The sequence below is a fragment of the Euprymna scolopes genome, chromosome 43 (genome assembly GCF_053919585.1).
Source record: "Euprymna scolopes isolate OS-2025 chromosome 43, ASM5391958v1, whole genome shotgun sequence".
NCBI lineage: Eukaryota > Metazoa > Mollusca > Cephalopoda > Sepiida > Sepiolidae > Euprymna > Euprymna scolopes.
Window position 1 is genome coordinate 53,868,025 of NC_136524.1, and position 16,112 is coordinate 53,884,136.

The 16,112-nt window shown below is 35.0% G+C and overlaps 1 protein-coding gene across 2 annotated transcripts in view; it reads left to right on the forward strand.

Annotated features, from left to right (window-relative positions):
• The window catches only part of LOC145268350 (serine/threonine-protein phosphatase 4 regulatory subunit 4-like), a 295,902-nt gene that overhangs the window by 1,263 nt on the left and 278,527 nt on the right, over positions 1 to 16,112 (forward strand). The gene's annotated exons all lie outside the window — the stretch shown is intronic.

Genomic DNA, 16,112 nt, shown 5'->3' on the forward strand with positions numbered 1-16,112 from the left:
CATATTCCAAAAATTACGTAATTTGACCCAGTAGTTTTTTTGTTTTTTTTGTTTATTCAAGAAAATCCAATTTTACGATTAAACGAGTCGTATTTTCGTCGGTCATAATGAAATCCGATGAAATAAATGAGGGGAGATAACTCAAATCGAAGAATCGAGGTAAAAATCAGCCTTATGTTCAATACAGTTTAGTAGTAAAATCGCTAAAAATCGTAAATTTTGATTTTACTAGTTTAAAAAAGATTACTTCATCGATTTACGTAATTTTTGGAATATGACATCAGCACATCTTCATTCGTACATCATGCAAACTTTTTTGTATTTTATTTACTTTTAATTGTCGCCAAAAATGCCAATTTGAATAAGCGCCACAGCCACATCTATTTATACATGTTACGCGCGCGCGCGTGTGTGTGTGTGTGTGTGTGTGTAATGGGACGATTCCGATATCTTTTCCAATTTCGATACAATTTCCGATTCTTCATAAATCGCTTTTCACTCCCGCCTCCCGAAAAACGCATGTTAAATGTGCAGGTATTTTTTTTTTTTGTAGATTTTAGCTTTACTGGTAATTTAAAATAAATATTTGTTATTTTACTATTACTATCAGCAGTGAGTTTTAAACAAAATAAAAAAATCATAATTAAAAGAACCGTCTTTGACATCGGAAAATATGCACGAATGTTTCCGATTCCGATATCCCAAAAAGTTCCGATTTTTCCGATTCCGCTTAATCGTCTCAACACTGTGTGTGTGTGTGTGTGTGTGTGTGTGTGTGTGTGTGTGTGTGTGTGTGTGTGTGACGGACTCTCCCGTCGATTTCGAAGTATGAACTCTCGCCACAACAACTAAGTTGTTCGGAAATCCACATTGGTTTGTTTATAGTGGTGAAGGCTTTGTGTAGAACCAACCATACTTTTTGGCATTACTGCTAACCTTTGTCGATGCAGATGACTGCCACAGGACAAAGTATGCATTAGATCGCAGATTTTTACATCAGTTTCCTTCTAGATGCATGTTTTAACGAAAACTGGGGGTGCATCTTAATTCACTGGGATATGCACTATCCCAGTGAATTAAATGCGCCCCCGGATACCAACTTGGAAATTTCTACGACTCGACGCAGTAGCGCCTCGCCTAGCCTTCCCAAATGGTCACCCATCTAGTACTGACCAAAAAAAAAAAAAGAAGTTAAATGTAGGCCATCTAAAACATATGCTGTAGAACGGAGAAAAAAAGGTCAAAGACCCTAGTGTTTTGATCTGTTTTGAATATAATAAACTAGTTATGACCAAAGTTTCATTTCATTCGGACAAAACACTGAGAAAGAGGACCTAATTAGAGTTGGGGCCCGTTTTTTTTGGATCACCCTGTGTGTGTGTGTGTGTGTGTGTGTGTGTGTGTGTGTGTGTGTGTGTGTGTGTGTATAATGAAAACAAAGGTATGTAGTGTTATGCAATGGTAAATTTCAAACTAATATAGATAAAAGTATTTATATATAGAAAATTAAATCCCAAACGAATTATATATATATATATATATATATATATATATATATATATATATATATATATATATGTGTGTGTGTGTGTGTGTATGTTGGAAAGAAATTACTGATTTCGAAAATGTAAGAACTAAAATTACAAATTATTTATTTAAAATTATACACCTACAATTACAATAGTTTTTAAATAAATCTTAACTTTCCTGTTCAATTTTATCATAGTAACCATTGTCATAACTCGCCAAAAGTTTGAATAGAATTCTGATTTCCTTTAAGTTTTAACGAATATGAAATTTAACTTTTCTAGCAACAAAAAAACGACCCTGGTGTCTAACTGTCCCGTGGGGAGGCATTGTAAATAGGAAATAGGAACAATTTACCTGTCACAGACATTTTTTTCGGTACTTATGCAAAGAAGACACCGCAAGCAACCGCACTGAAACAATAATGTTATTATTTAGAAACTCATTCTTAACATGGGAAAGGAGGTGTTTCGTAATTATTCTGTACTTTCACCTAACACTTTGAAAAGTAACAGATACCGTAACAATTGAACTTATCTCGAAAATACTATTAAAAGAAAATAGCGCTGGAACATAAGCAATAAGCAGTGCTTATGTTCCAGCGCTAAGCACCCATTTTTCTTTTATGTCAATTATGTAATTCTTAAATTATCAACTAGTTTGTAAGATATAAAAAGAAGAAAAAGACTAAACAAAAAACAAGGGCCGCCACGCCAGTGATTAAAAAAAAAGTTCGATATTTATCAATTTGAAAAATAAATTAGTATCTTTTCTTTCTTAGAACTACTGCACGCCTGTGGAACTCTGTTCCGTCTGCCTGCTTCCCACCGGACTACAACTTGGATGTCTTCAAGTCCAATGTTAACAAATTCCTAATGAACCGCCCCCTTAAGTAAACACTTCATCAAATCTCCACACTAATGTAATGTACTTGCAATAACCCTTATCCCTGAGTGGCTTCCGGGCCTTGATAAGTGGTGATCACTGTGTAAAAAAAAAAAAAAAAAAAAATTCCAGACCAAAAATTTTGAGATTTAAAATCCAATTTTTTTTTTAAATCTAAGATGGGCGGAGGGGGGGGGGGGAGCAATATAAGTGAGGTATTACAACGATCACTATGCTACAATTGAACAAACTTTTCGTTTTAAGTACTTACTCTAACATTTTACGGAGTAAAAGGATAAAAAAAAAAAAAATTGGGTACTGATTGAATCCGTGCTGAAATAATAACGTTATTATTTAAAAAGCCATTCTTAACATGGGGTGGGTGTTTTGTACTTATTATGTACTTTATAACCTTACAGTTGAATAAAAAACATATAAAACTTTAATTAAACTTGGAAATACGATTTAAAAAATAGCGGATCAGTAAGTGCATTAGCACCAAAAATTGAAATCATTTTGTTCAAACTGGATATGGCTGCACGGTGAAGGTGAACATCCTGGAAAATCGTTTTTATTTCGCGATGATTTTTATTTTTTATCATTTTGTTTTTTTACAAGTTTTTTTTTTTTTTTTTTTTTTTTAATAGTAAAATGAAACGAGTTTTTCCCCCCGTTTATTATTTTTCAAATTGTATTTTTATACAATTTATTAAAAATATTTAAAAAAGGTATTCTTTTAGATTAGGTCCACCTCCACAATTTTCTTTTAAATGACAACTTTATAGGTTTTCGACTATGCCGAATACGAAAATCGCATTGAAATTTTGCAGAAATAAATAGCTATCGAGATATAAAAAGTTGTATTATGCATTGTATTCTTTGGCGGTCATCTTTTTTACGCGCGTGCAGTGTCGGTCACAGATGAGTAGATTTGTTTGTGGCGCACGCACGCGCGTAAAAAAGATGGCCGCCAAAGAATACAATGCATAATACAACTTTTTATATCTCGATAACTACTTATTTCTGCAAAATTTCAATGCGATTTTCGTATTCAGCATAGTCGAAACCCTTCGAAAGTCGTCATTTAAATAAAAATTGTGGAGGTGGATGTGGACCTAATCTGAAAATTTACCAAAAAAAATTATTTTGAAATGTTTTTGCTACAAAATTATTTTTTTATAAGAAAAACGAAACGAGTTTTCTCGTCATTTTCCTCCGTTTGCTTATTAAAAAAAAGAAAAAATACAATTTGCAAAAGAATTCAAAATAAAAAGAAATTATTTTTATATTTTGATTAAAAAAAGTACAATTTCAAATAAAGACTATTTTTTATGTAAACTGCTTTTAACTATATTTTTTGTTTATTTATTTAAAAAATTAAAATTTAGAAAAAAGTTCAAAATAAAAAGGAAATTATATTTATATTTTGTATAAAAATACAATTGGAAAGATTTCAAAGTAAAAAGAAAATTATTTTTATTATATTTTGTGTAAAAAAAAAATACAATTTCAAATATTTTTTATGTAAATTGCTTTTAACTATATTTTTTTGTTAATTTATTTATTAAAAAAATGCAATTTGGAAAAAAACACACACAAACTTGTTTCATTATACAATCGTAAAAAATCTTGTAATAAAAAACATTTCGGTTCTCTTTACATTTATTGGTCCGTACTGAAATAATAACGTTTAGAAAGCCATTCTTAACATGGGGACGGGCGAGTATTGTATACCTATTCTGTACTTTCACCTAACAATTTAATAAAAACAGATATCGTAAAACTAATTAAACTTGAAAATACTACTTAAAATAGCGCAGATCAATAAGTGCAGTAGCAGTATAGCACCAATATTTCAAAATAAAGAGGACTTCCCAGGGTGTTGTTACCATGCAGCCGAACTCTCAGCAGAAATTGTTGGTAACCCAAGACAGACTGAACTTGATTTTAACTAATTTGAGATTTTTTAAAAAATTGTAGAGAAAGTGGTTGGTGTATCAGAATTTGGGGGATTTTTGACACCCCTAACACAAAACTGCGAATAAAATATAAAAAAAAACCCTCATAATTCCTCTTTTAAAAGTGGGTTGTTTATTTTATTTACTTCCAAAATAAACTATTAAAGTTCTTTAAATATAATAGAAATATTATTTTTATTTATTAAAGAACAATGTTTACAAAGTGCCGGCGCGCCTTCATGACGCCATTTTTTTTTTTTTTTTTTTTTTTTTTTTTTACGTAATGAAATCAATTGAATTTTACGAGTTAATTTTTTATCAATTTTTAAAATTTAAAAATCTATCAAAATTTTTCTATTGGTTATATTTTTACAATATTTTCAGGTTAAATGTAAAATGTTATGCTCTTTCCAATAAACCGAATTAGACAAACGTTTTTTTTTAAATTCACCCCTCCCCCCATTTTGAAATGTCTATTAAAATTTTAATAATTAATTTATGTACCAAAGTTTTATATATCACAAATTGAAGATAAAAGATCAATAAATAATATATTCAAATTTAAAACAAAAAAGAAGTGTTTTTAGAAATTTACCTGTAAAGTCCGAAGTTTAAAACCGTTTTTTTTAACCACGTTGATTTTTTTTTTAATGAAACCTTATAATCTTGTTATATTGCACAGAAAGTTTCGTTTTATTGCGAAAATTATTTCTATTTCATTCAATGTTTTTTTTTTTAGATATTAAAAACAAAATTCACTTCATAAAGTGGAAATAAAATATATGAAATCAAAAATTCGTGTATTTCTTTGAGAAAAGAAAAGAAAAAAAAATTCATGAACTGTTTTTTTTTTTTTCTTTTTTTTTTTTAAAGAAAAAAATTATAAGTAAAATGTGACTAGTTTTCAAATATGGAGGCACAAATTTCTTCACGTGCAAGGCTAGACGGCTAACGTGAACGTGTGGTTTTTACTTCCTTCTGTCTACCCGTAGTTCAAAACAATAAAAAAATCTACTTTCGGTTTTCAATAAAAACGTAAAATGCTAGCGTCAAAGCGGGTTTTTCAAATAGGTGCTTAAAAAATTCTTTTATTTAAAAAAATAAATGGATTTTAAAATATAAATGTGGATAAATTCTTAACAATGAAGAATGGAACTACACATTGATTAGTAATTTTTTTATAGGTATGTGTTTTTTGGAATTTATATCGATTTTTTATAATCGACGCAAGTTAAATTTAAAGAAAACCGATTTAAAAAAAACAAATATTGCATAATTTGCTATTAAACCTATTATTTTTATAAAATTTGGTCTTTGCTCCTTTAATTGAAAAAAAAAATTAGAGTTTGAATTACATTTTTCAAGTAGTTATAAGCTTGGAAAAAGAGGAGGTCGAATTATTCAATATTTTTTCACGCATTCGTAAGGTCGGTTTCTGACACACCTAGAGAAGTGGTCATTTTATTCCTTTATTTTATTTTGGGTACTTATATAGAGAATGATCTGTTTATTTCATTATGTCAACATATTCCGGCAGCTTACCTAAACTGCCGGAATATGGTGAGACGCCGAGACAACGATGCAGACGAGAGTTAATAAATTGGAAGAAAATATTTATTTTAATTGTGCAAAAAATGTAAATCATTAAAAATAAATAATTTTAGTAAAGTTGTCACAATGTATCTTAGCGGGTTTGCAGATTATGCGACACTCCCCAGAAAAAAAGTTATTTAATTTTCATTCTGAAACAGAATAAAAAGATACACTAAAAAAAAGTATCGGAATTGCTTGAAAGTACAGGAATGGTCACTGTAGGCAGTGAAAAGGAACCTCCTTGTGTCATGGGAGCGAGTGTGCCATCGATTCGGAACACACTGTGACCAATTGGACATTTTTTTAAGAATCTCCGGCAGATCATGAAAAATTACATAAAAAAATAGAAGGAGCCTACTCCATAACCTAAAAAAAAAAAAAATTATTCAAAGGGAAAGTAAAAACAAAACAAAAGTTTAGTTTTTTGTTGTATTTGGACTATTATTCTCATCTTGTTTTTTTTTTTTTTTTTTTTTTTCACAACGTTTCGGCCGATGTAACCTCCAACCATCTTCAGTTCAGGTGCTGGATGTTATTGGTGAATAGTGAAAAAAAAATGTTTGGTTTATTTTGCTTTCCCAACGAACACAGCTGTTAGAAATTTAAAACGCAAAATAGCACCAAGTCTTTTTTGTTATTAACTTCAGGTTCATTTTTAAATATATTCAATTGACACTTGTCAGTTAACATACCGATCGTCAGTTAGAATTTTAAATTCGTCACTTTAAGAAGAAAGAAAGGAAAAAAAAGGGGGTGGGGGGGGCAAAAAAAAATTTATTTAGTTAACGCTTGTCGTATGTCATCTATTAATGAATGTCATGCTTAAAATCTGGTATTGCTTGAGCTGGGTAGTGGGATTGAGCTTTCGCTTGCCCGAAAAAGTGGCTCATATAGGCTGTACAAGCTTACAAAGTGCCTTCAATAAGTTTCCAGATTTTATTCGTATGGGCTCTTGTATTGATAGTACACACATGAAACTCTAGTCCCCTTTGAAGTAAACTCCTCCGGCTGCAATGCACTTATCATACCGTTTCAATCACTTATGAAAGGCCCCATGGAAGTTCTCTTGTGTGTGCGTGTCAATGACCTTCGTCACAGCCTCTTTCATCTCCTACATTGTCTCATAACTACAGCCCCTAAGGTTTTTCTTGAGCTTGAGGAATAACCAAAAGTTACAGGGAGCAAGGTCTAGACTTTTTGGAGGGTGAGGAGCTGTCTTGATTTTAATATAAGACTAGCGGAGGGTACCTGGCGTGGCCCGGGTGTTTGTAGGTGTGTGTGTTGGGGGGGGGGTGATCAAAACAACCCTGTTTAAAAAAAAAAAAAAAAAAAAAAAAAAAAAAACGTTGGCCGGTTGTTTGGAGGTGTAAAAGAAAAAAGAAAGTTCTAGTACGAAAGTAGGCTTGAACCCCGACCCTTTGACGTGGAGGTGGAAACGAAATGAAAAAAAAACCTGGGACCTAGCCATCTCGGCCACAAGATGCGTTAAATTAACAGGTGCGAGAACCTTAAGTCGCGTGATGTTTGACCTTGCTGCAAGCCAGTTTTCGCTTGTTGTATACTGAAAAGCGAAAGATACACAGGACGCTCTAAAAATCTGGAAAAAAATAATGCGTGAAAGTCTGGCAAATTAAATAGACAGGCGACCCCTGTTCGTAACTCCTAGATATTATTATTTAGACGTGATATAAAAAGTTTTAAGGAATGAGTCGACTGAGAAGTCCAGCGAAAAAAACCTTTTACAGACATACACAAAAGGCGAACAAACATACATACATACATTTTCGCTTTTATATATATAGATGATGGTAATAATTACGGGAACTTGCTAACATGGTACCCAGCTTGATATTGTGCTTCAGGCTGCCTGTGTGAAGTGGTCTATACAGATCAGGAGGTATGTAAATGTATATTCCACAAGATTAATATGAATATTGTTGAACCGAACACCTGGAGAGCTGAATGGATCTGTAAGGATTGTGCACCTTCGACTTTTGGCAGAATACACAGGGATGTGTCTAGATAGTGATATTATGCCTCATATTTGGCCAGAAAACAACTAGTGAAAATTAACTTTACTGTGGCTTTGAGTTCGGGATGTTTCAGTGACTTTTCTTAAAAGGAGACTGCTGGTTTGATCACATTCTTTGATGCCCTGAAGGAAAATATATCTGCACCTGTTGCTAGAGGAAGTGCAAGGGCAGCAAACTGGAGACAAACATGGTGCTCGTGGTAGGCCTGCATGTTTTTGGTATTCATTATTAGAACCGAGTATGGCTGAAGTATGCTGAGGACTTTGCTGCCGGTTGGTGGGGGTGGGCCTTCTTGATGTGGGATGTAGTGAACTCATTTGTTACTGACCCAATCCTCACCTCTAGGAATGAATGCCATTAATATTAGCATGCAGTGCAAATGTAAGTGGACGGTGATCAGTATAGATGCAGGATCGTCCCTCTTAAGCAAGAGGAGACTTTGTTGGTTTGGCCACACTATGTGCCGCAACCCAGAAGAGTTCAAGTTCATCCACGAAGCAATGGCTCCAGAACACTCCAAGATTGGTGAAGATGCCTGGGAGGCCAACTAAAGACGTAGTTACACACCATCAAAACTGATGTGAGATCTACCTCTGGTTCACAGATCTCAGGTATTCCTCACTGGTCCTGAAAGTGGCTGCCAATAACTATCTTGGTCACTCTGGTAGCGCAACACATAGCTTCTCTATATCCCATTCCCTATCTCATTTGGTTACATTTCCGACACGTTTCCCAGACCAGCAAGATCAACATGCCTCACTTCTAGATCTCTTTCTGACAACGGTTCCCAATGACTGTACAACAATTGCCCTCAGCCCACTCGGGAATGCTGATCACGCTGTGATAATGGTAGAAATCAGCCTAAATTCTCGCCCTAAAACTGAAGACCCACTACTTAAAACAACGAGGTATTACAAAAAGGCTGACTGGGAAGCCATCAGGGAGCTCATCAGAGATGCCCCATGGCAAAATATCTTTACTCTTCCAGTGGAACAGTATGCAAATGAGACCACTGAATGGTTCAAAACTGCTATTGAAGCACATGTTCCCGCACGGAAATTCTATAGCAAGCCCCACTCCCCCCAATGGTTTACTTCTGCTTGTGCAGCTGCCATTTGTCAAAGGCAGCATGCATTCCGCAGATTCAACCGACATAAGTCCAGCTCAAATAAACAAGTATATAGAAGCTAGAAATAATTGTAAGAGAGTGATAGAGACAGCTAAGACAGATTACTCTGAAACCACCAGAAAACGCATCGAAGCACAGAAATTAGGAACCCGGGATTTTTGGAAAATCCACAACAGCGTAGTAAATAATGGACAGTCAACTATTCCCCCACTATCAAACGATCATGAGGTTGCTTGCACGGCAACTGACAAGGCTAATCTGCTTGCCAGTCGGTTTGCCTCAAACTCCACACTGAACTCGGTACACCACTCACTCCCTGATTTTCCTCTGCGAACAGACGCCTCACTAGACGATTTGAAAATCACCCTTCTCAGGTACATGCTATTATAAAAAACCTAGACACCTCAAAAGCGTGTGGACCAGATCTCATCCCGGCTGTGCTATTAAAAAAATGCTCTGCCGAGGTTGCTCCAGTTCTGTCCAAACTTTATAATAAATGCCTTAACGAATCTTGTTTTCCCGACTGCTGGAAAACCGCCTCTGTGGTACCAGTCTTCAAGAATTCTGGTGAAAGAACTGACCCACTAAATTATCGCCCCATTAGCCTCCTCCCGCTTTTCGCCAAAATATTTGAGTCCTTAGTTAATCAAGCCCTAGTCCAGCATCTAACAGCTGCTAAACTCCTGACTGACAAACAATATGGATTCAGGCAAGCCCGTTCAACAGCAGATATCTTAACTGTAGTTTCTGAACGTATATACCGTTCATTGGATAAAACAGGGGAGGGTAGAGCGGTGGTCCTCGATATATCTAAGGCTTTTGACAGGGTATGGCACGATAGTCTTCTAAGGAAAATTAGATCATATGGAATCACTGGAAGAATTCATAATGTAATTAAATCCTTCTTAGATAAGAGAAAAATCAAAGTTGTCCTCGATGGTCGTACATCCAAACAATAAGACATAAATGCGGGAGTACCTCAAGGGTCTATCCTTGGACCTCTATTATTCCTGCTATTCATAAACGACCTCCCTGATAAAATTGTTTCGGAGATGGGTATATTTGCTGATGACACCACTCTCTATAACAGATATGAGGGGAAAACAAATGAACACATATCCAAGGAAATGGCAGAAACACTAGAGGATGACCTCCAATCCGTAGTGGAATGGGGACAAAAATGGTTGGTCACATTCAATGCTGCTAAGACTAAGCTTGTTTCCTTCAATAACTACAAGAAACCTTCTCTACCACCAATAGCAATGGCTAAGAACACATTACCTGAAAGTACTTCTTTTAAACTCCTCGGCCTAACGTTTACAGGGAATATGAACTGGAATAGATACATTGAGAGCATTGCCAAGGCTGCTGCAAGGAAGGTTGGCTCCCTCTACCATGCTAGAAAACTACTTACGTCTTACAGTATCCTATAACTCTATAAGGCAACCATTCGCCCATGTATGGAGTACTGTTGTCACATCTGGGCTGGTGCATCTGCTTCTTGTCTCTTGCTCCTGGACAGGGTTCAAAAGAGAGTCGCCAACCTGATAGGTCCTGAACTGTCATCTAGGCTTCAGCCTCTGTCCCATCGACGAGATGTTGCATCCCTCTGCCTGTTCTACAAATACTTCAATGGTGAGTGCTCTGACGAACTGCAAACACTTGTACCTCCCCGACGTAACTACCCCCGACAAACCCGACAAGCTACTAAGTCTCATCCCTTTACAGTAGAGATCCCTAGGTGCAAGAAAGCCTTTTACTCCAATAGTTTCTTCCCCAGAACTGCGGGTCTTTGGAACTCCCCTCCGGGATTCTGCTTTCCCAACTGCAACGATATGCAGAAGTTCAAGTGTAATGTCAACAAACATCTTTCTACTCATCTCCCTTCATAATGACCCCGCTAATTAAGTCCCTGATAGTAGCCCCCTGCTTCAAAGTGGCACTGTGCCTTGTTTGGGGTGAAAATTTAATTAAAAAAAAAAACAAAAAAAAAACGTGAGTCTATGTTCATCCTGGATGCTGTGTGTTCTATGAGGGAAGCCAGTTCAACCCACCCTGGGTGTATGCCGCTAAAGTCAAGTCGATATAGATCACAAATTGAAAACCCTTGAGGTTGTTGCTGTTACAACACTATTCCAACATCAACAACCAGTGAAAATTGGGCAAAACAATATACACTTTCCCGATCAAAATACGGGTAAAAAAATTGTAAAAATCTTTTGTAAATTTTATTTTAAAACCATAAGGGATATTATAAGTATAGTAATCCAAAAGAGTAAATGTGGTGATTTGGTGATTGCTGAAATGAAAATGATGAACAAATGCTGAGCAAGAGAAAAGAACAGTGCTTGGACGGATGGGTCAAAATGCATTAAGAGTAGAATAGACAGAGGATGACCAACGACCTCCCCATTCGCGACATTTTTGATGTCCTTGTACCTAATTTTTTAAAATAGAATTTGTTTTTACAAATAATTTAAAGTTTTCTCTATTCAGCAGAAAAGGAGAAATACGTGTTACTAGGGCAATTTATATTAATACCATTCAAAGTGCATTGTTGTCAAGGGAGGTGGATGGATTTCTTGCACATTATTTATGTTTGACTTTATTCTTGTGTGTATCAAATTACCTTGGCCTTTTGGCGAGGAACAAAGTGTAATATCTCACTTATACTTTTCTGTCCTCGGTCAGTGGAAGAGAATGCCTTCCACCTGAGGTAATTTTTATTTTTGTTCCAATCCAGAGTGCTCCTTTTTGAGGAGATGGATTTTCCTGCATTAAAAACCTACCTTATGTCAAGCTTTGCCTTCATAGGAAGTCAAGTAAGTAGGAAAGTGTTCTCGTGTGTGGCGTATTAAGGACTAAGTTAATATGGAGATTAATAGAAACACCCACTTTACAAAGTTCGTTTTACTTCCATTATCTATCCCTACAATTAAATTCGTTTTTTAATGGAAAATGCTCCAGGCAAGACGTGAAGCCACTTGATATAAGGAATAACAAGCTAACAATCTATTGCACAAAACCACAAGACTAATATCTATCCCACACAATTGAATTTGTTTTTTAATGGAAAATGCTCCAGGCAAGACGTGAAGCCACTTGATATAAGGAATAACAATCTATTGCACAAAACCACAAGACTAATATCTATCCCTACAATTAAATTCGTTTTTTAATGGAAAATGCTCCAGGCAAGACGTGAAGCCACTTGATATAAGGAATAACAAGCTAACAATCTATTGTACAAAACCACAAGACCATGACACGTGTTAGCCCACTCCATCATCTTCTGGCCATGTTCTTGTCTCTCACATTGGTGATACATGCAGGTTTATAAGTATATAAAAAATAAAATAAAACAAAAAAACTCTGATACATTCTGTAAATATCAGTTATACTCTGGGTGTGTTTGTGTGTGTGATGCCATTGACCCTTACATGCCAAGGTCCACAACTATGTTCTGTCGAGGCTGTGCCCATCAGTTGATTTTAACTCATTTCAATCTGTTCCGAATCTCAACTTGCATTCAGCGATGTCCAATCTGTTCTCAACTATTGCAAACTTAAGACTTTCTACAAACCGTTTCTGACTGACATAAACTACTTCTTGACACACCTAGAACTGCCCGTAAAATAACTCTAAATATATAAATGATCCTTTTGTTCCTATTCACTGTCACACCTTGATTACCAATCCTATTTTAGTTCCTTTTGTGCGCCTTGGTGAACAACTTCCTATAGCTTTGTTCTGTTGATAAACTTATTTGCTCTCTTTTGTTAGATTATTTCTGCTTTTTCCCTAACACTTGGAAGGGGGAAGGGGGGGGGACATCAATAGTATCACATTATGTTCCTATTTACTTCTCTCCTCACTAGAACAAAGTTAGTTTGCTAAGCATAGTAGACAGCTCAGGTATGTTTTAAGCCTGGATCTATCACTTCGCTGTTCTACAAGCTATATATATATATATATATATATATATATATATATATATATATATAATCTCCATTCCTTTTGTTCTTGTTCACCACCACACCTTGACCAACAATCCTATTCTAGCTTTCTTTTGTGTGCCTTGGTAAACAACTTCCTCTCCATTGTTTTGCTAATAAACTTATTTCCTTTTGTTTTTATTTTATTTTTTTCCTCTGTTTTTCATTTTTTTTTTTTTTTGTAATTCCTAACACTTGGGGTGGGGTAACGTTTGTAGTATTACAGCTCATGTTCAACACATTTTCAGTTCCTTAGTCTATTCTTTTAAATGAATGAGGTTTGAAATGTGAAAACTGCAAAAAAAAAAAAAAAAAAAAAAAAAAAAGATCACCGCTTTTAATGTCTATACCAAAGCGATACTACCAACTATTGTAAAACTGTTATTATTGTATCCTTATGCCTTGTGTTAGTTCACCCTAATGTATGGAATTTCAAATGGAACCCTTTATTTATTCCATAGTGGTAGCTTATTTTTGTTTTGGTCAGCCATGACCAGGTGAAAGGATCAAGTACTTTTATAATTGTATTCTTGTTATTGATTGGCCGAGCAGAAACACTAAGTTATCTGTTTATCTATCTCTTTATCGAATTTATCTATCGATCTATCTATCTATCTATATAGTTATTTATCTAGCCAGAGTTGTGTGGACAAGAAATGTGAAGCCATGTTTTGACAGGTTATTAAAACATAGCAAACTGTGACCTGGTTAAGTTTGCATCCGAAGGCACCCGGAAATTGATGTGTTGCATGTCACATGTTCCAGTTTGTTGAAGCATTGTTGAGTTGGATTGAAAACGTTGAAGGAACAAAACGGTCCAGAGTGGGTCTCCCCATGAGGTGTGTGTGTGTGTGTGGGGGGAGAATGGAGACGTAGAAGAACCACCATAAGCCAAAATTGTTTATCTGGGAGTGAATAAAAATATATATAAAAACAATCATTCGTCTTGGGTCACTTGAAACGTCTTTGTTCAACAGATTCCAGTTCCCCCAGGTAAGGCCAAAAAACAGAGGCGACCAACAGCAGAAACAGGTATGTCGTCAAATGTATATGTGTATGTAATTATATTCGTACACGCATCAACACCTAGACGAGACGAATCATGGGCTGTAAAGTAGAGATATAGAACAAGGACAACAGTCCGTTATACAACGTACATACAGACATAGGGCCATTTATAATAAGAAACGCACAGACATTAGAAGTGCCACGTATGCACAATTCAATAAATAAACACATTCAGCATGTATGATTCAACTATATATACATACGCACGCTTTAGTTAGTAAAGTATACAAACATAAACCACCCCTATACAACATTGTTAGTATCATCTGTTCTAAAGATTGGCCCTTCAACCTCTAAGTCCAAATAATCTAAATATTGCAACTTATCAGTCCTCATCTTAAAAATTTTGAAACATAATTATTTTAAAATTTCAAATACGTATATAAAGTCAACACGAAGAGATAATTTCTTGAAAATCCATTCTGGGTGTGTTGATGATTATTTTTTTTATTTTTTATTTTTATTTATTATGTACTTAGTTTCTAATAAAATTATTATCCATGCGAACAATATCATCATCATCATCATCATCATTAACATCAACAACAACAGAAAATAGGCAGCTTAATAGGTAGCAATTTTTTGTGTGAATGGATGTTGCCCATGTCTCTATCCCTTATATACGGCATAATCACGTTGACACACTGGTTCCCGTCAGATCACTAGGCAAGTTAAGCAACATTCAGTCTGATCAGTACTAAAATGGGTGACAATTTGGGATTCCCTGGTGCTGTATAATACTTTCCACTTATCTTGGCATTGTTTTCTGTTGTCCTGGACTTTTTGCCACTGGACCCAAGCAGTGCCAGTTCAGGAGAGGTGTGGAGATTGTGCAATTCTTGCCTCACAATTACATGCGCAGAATTATTGTCTATCCAATTTAAAATAGTATGTATTTGCACATTGATTCCTCAGTGGGTTTCACGATAACAGGAACACCCCTTTCTCTTCTACAGGCCATTTTTTTTTTCCTTCCACAAAATTGGACTGGATACAGTTTAGTAATCTTAAGTAGGTTGACCCTTAAAGTGAATGTGGTATTGTGGTGATTGAGGATTCTAGCTAGAAATATCTTAGACAATTATAAGGTATAGTGACAAGGATGACCATAGAACCCTCTCTCACATGTTTGAATGGCCTTGTGCCCAAATATTTTGATGAGTGTACAATTTAGTGAAATAAATAAATTTTTCAATGCGTGGCCATATTACAATGTTTCGATCTGTAGTTATTAAAAAAAAACAAAGATGTTCATATTGAAAAAATATACGTGGATTTTTCACAGGGTTTTCGGCAAATGTAATCGCCCATTTTTACGTGTGGTAGTGACTTATGCATCTTTTGGAGTTGTTTGCAAATGTACAAGTTACAGTTGGTTGATGCAAAGTGTATGTAGGGAGAATATGTGTTGTGTAGTTTTTTACTTTTAGCTAAAAATGCAAACATAGGGTAGCAGAATCATGTCTTTCTGTTCTACAGGTCATATCTTTATTTTAGTTATTTTTTTCACAAAGAGTGAATCATCAAATATTGGCTATATAACACCGACTTTTTGAAGTTCTGAAAAATAATTATCTAATTTTTTTAACATTTTGAGCATACAAATATATTATATTTCTCTTAGTTTTTATCTGTCTCTGTTCCATTTTTGTTCTCTAAAACTACTGGGTTGATCTGTCTAAAATTTTGTACAGGCCTGTGTTATGATAAGGCATACTGAACTGAGTATTATGGTATCTATTTGATGCACAGTCAAAAGTTAAGACATTAATCACCACAATACCACATTTACTTCAGAAGTTTTCTCTTACTGGCCCGATGAACCTTAACAATAAGGTGCAACGAACAAACTATTATTGTATCCGTTTAATGCAAAGTTCCGGATGAATAGAGATTAGTATTTAATGCAAAATGAGTACAAATT